Raw genomic sequence first — 6,610 nt, 5'->3', positions numbered from 1 at the left:
CGACGTTCACCCCTCTGAACACCCCGCAGGAGCGGATCCTAGCTCTGCACCGCGACAAGCTAGGAAGTCCGGCTCCTCTCGCAAAGGATCCCGCGAAGAGGGATCGAAACAAGTTCTGTGAGTACCACCAGGATCACGGGCATCTGACGTCCGAGTGTAATCATCTCAGGCGTCAGATCGAGGCCCTGATTCAAGACGGGAAATTAAAAGAGTATGTTGTGAGAACAGTCGGGGCGGCCGCGGTGCACGTAGAGCACCCGCGGCAAGAAAGGAGGGGTCCGGCGACTGCGACCATCACAGACCAAATGGCGAACCAAGGACCGGGGAACTCACAATTGCACATTGTGGGCTCGATCATGGGCGGCCCGGAGTTCGGAGACTCGAGCACGCAAAGGAAGAAATACGTGCGCGAAGTTTCCCAAGGGAAAATAGCGCACTACATCAACCACACGTACGAGGCTCCTCCTCCAGCCCCGTTCGAGTCCATGTTCTTCACCGGCCAAGAGGCAGTGCGTGTGCTCCACCCGCACAATGACGCGATAGTCGTCTCCGCACCGGTCGCCAACAACCTCGTCCGAAGAATCCTAATCGACAATGGGAGCTCCGCCGACATAATCTTCAAATCGGCGCTGGACAGAATGAAGCTATCCGGAATGGGACCAACCCCGGTCTCGACCCCACTCTTCGGCTTCTCCGGGGAGAGGGTCATGACGGAGGGAACCATCGACCTCCCGGTCACCTTCGGAACACTGGGGGGCTCGAGGTCACTCGCATCGTATCCTTCCTAGTTGTGGACCAGCCCTCGGCATACAACATCATCATCGGCCGCCCGACTCTCAACCGGCTGAAGGCCATAACGTCCACCTATCACCTGATGATGAAGCTCCCGACTGAGAAGGGGATTGCCGTCATGTTGGGAGACCAGTTGATGGCGAGGATGTGCTACATCCAAGGCGTGGACGGGAAAGGGAAGGAAAAGATGGTGAGCGCCATCCTCTAGCTCGGTCAAGCTGCAGAAGCTGGCACTGCGGTGGAAGCCCGCTCTCGTTTCTCATTATGTCATTTTATTTCCGGTTTTAAGACAATCTCGAATTTCAATAAGGCCAATGGCCTAGGGATGTAATTTTTGACTATTTCTACATGGTAATTAGATTACATTTCACCTCAAAGTCTTTATCTTGTTGCATTTTAATTTCTAGTCTCCTCTACGAGTACACGAGAAACTCGGGGGGCTAATGGGAAACAATGCTCAACGAAACTAGAGCTCGCTCGCTCAACAAAAAAAAAACAACTCAAAAGCAAAAACAAAAATATAACAAAGTCTCAAGGGGCCGATGGTTAGGCCGGAGGTCCCAAGGAAAGACTTATCACGTAACTCCTCGTGCAGGCTCTACATGAGTCCTCGAGTTGAGTCCGAGTCCATGAGTTGACTAATACTCCTCGTGTCGACTCTCCACGTAACCCCTCGAGATGAGTCCATTCCTCGAGTCAAGTTCGAATCCACGAGTCGACCGATACTCCTCGTGCCGATTCTTCGCGTAACTCCTCGTGCAGACTCCACATGAGTCCTCGAGTTGAGTAACGGATCCGCGCTCGCCGCCCAGCTCGTGAGCCGAATGGCAGCAAGTTTCAAATGGGTTTCAAAGGCTCGCGCCCGCCGGACGTATCTGGTCTAGCCAGCGTCCACGGAAAACCCGGTCGCACAAACGTGACACCAAGCCCCCCCCCCCCCGAGGCCAAAGCCGTGCTAATCGATCACGCCTTCATTGGCGGATCGAGAAAATAAGCCACGCACAATAAAGTCGTGCTAATCGATCACGCCTTCATTGGTGGGTCGAGAAAATAAGCCACGCACAATAAAGTCGTGCTAATCGATCACACCTTCATTGGTGGGTCGAGAAAATAAGCCACGCACAATAAAGTCGTGCTAATCGATCACGCCTTCATTGGTGGGTCGAGAAAATAAGCCACGCACAATAAAGTCGTGCTAATCCATCACGCCTTCATTGGTGGGTCGAGAAAATAAGCCACGCACAATAAAGTCGTGCTAATCGATCACACCTTCATTGGTTGGTCGAGAAAATAAGCCACGCACAATAAAGTCGTGCTAATCGATCACGCCTTCATTGGTGGGTCGAGAAAATAAGCCACGCACAATAAAGTCGTGCTAATCGATCACGCCTTCATTGGTGGGTCGAGAAAATAAGCCACGCACAATAAAGTCGTGCTAATCGATCACGCCTTCATTGGTGGGTCGAGAAAATAAGCCACGCACAATAAAGTCGTGCTAATCGATCACGCCTTCATTGGTTGGTCGAGAAAATAAGCCGCGCACAATAAAGTCGTGCTAATCGATCACGCCTTCATTGGTGGGTCGAGAAAATAAGCCACGCACAATAAAGTCGTGCTAATCAATCACGCCTTCATTGGTGGGTCGAGAAAATAAGCCGCGCACAATAAAGTCGTGCTAATCGATCACGCCTTCATTGGTGGGTCGAGAAAATAAGCCACGCACAATAAAGTCGTGCTAATCGATCATGCCTTCATTGGTAGGTCGAGAAAATAAGCTGCGCACAATAAAGTCGTGCTAATCGATCACGCCTTCATTGGTAGGTCGAGAAAATAAGCCGCGCACAATAAAGTCGTGCAAATCGATCACGCCTTCATTGGTAGGTCGAGAAAATAAGCCACGCACAATAAAGTCGTGCTAATCGATCACGTCTTCATTGGTAGGTCGAGAAAATAAGCCACGCACAATAAAACTGTGCAAATCGATCACGCCTTTATTGGTAGGTCGAGAAAGTAAGCCACGCACAATCGACTCAAAACAATAAGTCATCCCTCGCGACGCACGGAGGCCGTCCCGCGTGACGCACATAAGTCGTCCCTCGTGACGCACAAAGGCCGTCCCTCGCGACGCGCAAAGGCCGTTCCCCGTGACGCAAACCCGAGAGCATTCATCCCGCATCCGCATAAAAGCGTAGATTTTGAGTTTCCACTCGACCTACGCTCGACCGGAAACTCGGGGGGCTAATGTTGTCGGCCCGTCTAGGGCTGACGAGAACAAAGGCATCTCTTCGACCCACGTGGCTGGTGCGAGGTCTTGAGCGGCGAAACCCTGACTCAACCAGGGGCTGGCCCAAACCAATGGCCAAGTCAAATGCCTTGCCCAGCCATGGGCCGAGTCAATGGCTCACTCGGCCATTGGGCAGTTCACTCGGCCAATGGCCGAGTGAACCCTCCAGCCACCACGACAGTTCACTCGGCCATTGGCCGAGTGAACCTTCCAGCCGCCCAGTAGTTCACTCGGCCAATGGCCGAGTGAACCTTCCAGCCGCCCAGGCAGTTCACTCGGCCATTGGCCGAGTGAACCTTCCAGCAGTTCACTCGGCCAATGGCCGAGTGAACCCTTCAGCCGGCCATGCAGTTCACTCGACCATTGGCCGAGTGAACCTTCCAGCAGTTCACTCGGCCAATGGCCGAGTGAACCCTTCAGTCGGCCTTGCAGTTCACTCGGCCAATGGCCGAGTGAACCTTCATCCGGCCGAGACTCCTCACTCGGCCATTGGCCGACCCAACCCTTCAGCCGGCCAATGGCCGACCCAAGCTTGCTCACTCGGCCAAGGGTTCTTCAAACCACCCCTTGGCTGCCTATAAATACAGGGGCCGCTCCCCTAGTTCAGGTAATCCATTCTTGAGTACTGAAACGCTGTCGAACTCGTACCTCGCTCGTTTCTCTCAAGTCTCGGCCTCTAAACACCCCTAAAACCTCTATACTCCACCTCAATCCCACTAATGTTGAGCGTCGGAGAGGTAAACAGGGGCACCCCCCTGTTTCCCCTTTTTAGTTCACAATCTCTTGCTTGCTTTTCAGGTATCGAGACGAGGTGAGCTTCATCCACAGCTAAGGGACGACTTGGGATACCCAGTCCGACACGCTCGAGCCAGAGTGAGACCACTTGGTCCGGCCTTGGGTCTAACCACTCTGGGCTCCTAAATCGTTGTCCGAAAATCAGCGACAACAAGGACCATATCGGTGTGGATGGCGCTGAGTACTCAAATAGAGGCCCACTGAGTGCCACATACCCAATGAGGTTGTTTCTCGAAACGCGTGCTCATTGTTGCCTGGAGACCCTGACGGAGGCTCACCGAGTGCCCTGTGTGCATTAGGACTGCTTCGCAAAACGCAAGCCCATTGTCGACTGGAGACTCAAGCGGAGGCCCACTGAGTGCCCCGTGCTGCAGTGGGATGGTAATCGCGAATCGAGAGCTCAACGCTGGAAAAGCTCAGCCGCGGCGACGTCACGATGAAGATGGTATCACTAGTGGATCCCAGACAAACGTTAAAACTCTTAGACCACTAGACAACTTCTAATCGAAGTCTAAGGCTGGTCTCTTGTCGTTCCGAAGGTTATAGCGGGGGATGTGTGTAGCCTTGCGGACAACAAGTACTTGTTAGAGTGTGCACACATTAGACATGCTCTAGAACTAGTTAGATCTGCATCATGCATTCTTATGTGCTTGTTTGTACGTCACATGATATCACATGGCATTAGTCGTTTTTCCTTCTAAGTTAGACTCCCACTTACTGAGTCAATCGACTCATAGTTTTATGACCATTGGTAATGTAGAGAAGGGCAAGGCAGCGATGTAAATAAGAAAGTTGAAGACTGAGACCGGACGTGTATCTCTTGACCTATGGGCTAATGGGAACTCACCCGGGATCAACCTCTTCTATAATAGTATCTTATTGAACCCGTTCTGTGATCTACGCTCCTAAACTATCTCCTGTTAATATATGTAAAACTAGGAGCCTGTATCTATATAAAAGAGTCGTTGTGAGACTTGAAGTTCAAATTGAGAAAAACGAAAAATTTCCCCGGGTTTTTCATATAACCGCTTTTGATAGTTATGTATTATCGTACTTAAATTATGTTTAATAAAAGTATTTATGGTTATTATGTTTATTTATTTATGCATATGTTTGATATTATCTATGATGTTGTGATTATATGATATGCGACTTGACTGACGTCACGGCTCGTGAGCCAACGGGAGCTCGCGGGTCGTGACAAAAGGACAATATCTTATTTTCTTATTTAATGGAGAGAGAATATCTCTACCATTATTATTACAAAAAATTGGCTACGTAAGCCACCTAAACTATAGGAATTGTAAATTAGCCAACCTTTGGTAAATACTTTGTAAATAGCCAACTTGCATACGTGGCAGCCTATTAACTACCTTTTATTTTACATGTTTGGCTGGATTAAGTAAGTCTTTTATTAATCTGTTAATAAGTTAACTCGGCTATTTACAAGAAATTAACGAAATGTGGGTTGTATCTCAATTCACTATAACCGTGTAGCTATATAACTTAATAACCCTTATTATTATCTCTCTTATTTAATTACTTACCACAAGTCTGCAACTAATTAATGAGAGAATATTGAGTAATTAATACTCTAATGCAGGCGCCCAACATAGTGCTATTGGGTCTAGGAATTTTAAATTTTACAGTGTCCAGGAGGCCCAAATTAAAATTCAATTACTTATTTACTTGATCCAACAATAAATAATTAATTTCATAATAAATATTTAATTCGTCAAATAGACAAATTTCCGAATGAATGCAGCTAAACAATTTACAGCTGTGAGATTGTAATAATAATATTTATTAGTACCAGAGAGTTCTTATTCGTCTTTATCAGAGCAGAATCGGGGACTATGGACCTAGTAATAGAAGCTTAACAAATCCAATGAAAAAGGCGAAAAAGTTTTTTCTCTTTTTCCATCGATTCGTCTAATCTTGGTCAAATATTCCACTATGTAAGCCAAGAATGAACCCTCCTTTATATTGGAATTATATTTACTCATCGGACGAGTGTCCACTGATCTACTAAGTTCGTGATCAAGATTCTCCAGGTTCAACCCATATCGAGAAATGTTAATTATTCCACTGTACCTTTCATGATACATATATACCCTAAGCACTGTTGCTTCCCCAGCGAAAGATTCTTCCGAACGTACATACTTTGGAAGTGTCGGGAATCTATCAGTTCTGGAATCAACCCTTAGGTGAGTGAACATTAACCTTCTTTCTGGAAGGCTGGATTTCGTATCTGTCAATCACTTCCCACTCGAATTAAGTTCCGAAACTCCAAAGACATAAGCTGTGATTAGCATGATATTAGCCTTTTAGAGAATTAGTCAAACAACGCGGTAACATGATTCAGTGTCCATGATCACTTTAGCGTTTAGATCAAGTCTCACTGTGACCATCGATCCACACCTTCCACCACTACAGCGATATCTCGGTAATCCTCTCGATCCCTCACTCTCTCTGTCTCTAACCATCGTTGTCCATCTACGAGCAACATCCGAGTCAAGAGGACCGGCGAGTCTGCTACAGCATCCTCAAAAGATACGGCATGGAGGTCGTGATCAACGAGCTCAAGAAGTTCCGCCACAACGACCACGTGTTCCAGAAGACCTCTCGAAGTGTGTGATCCGCGTCTGGAAGCCGAGATCCTCCCTGCCCACCCGCATCGAGCTCCTCAGCCAGCGGTACTAGCGTCGAGCTCCACCATTTCATTCTGCATCGTAGCTC

The sequence above is a fragment of the Urtica dioica genome, chromosome 4 (assembly GCF_054948205.1).
Source record: "Urtica dioica subsp. dioica isolate 48M chromosome 4, U.dioica_male_clone48M_v1_H2, whole genome shotgun sequence".
In the NCBI taxonomy this organism is placed as follows: domain Eukaryota; kingdom Viridiplantae; phylum Streptophyta; class Magnoliopsida; order Rosales; family Urticaceae; genus Urtica; species Urtica dioica.
Note: the sequence above shows the minus strand (reverse complement) of the source record.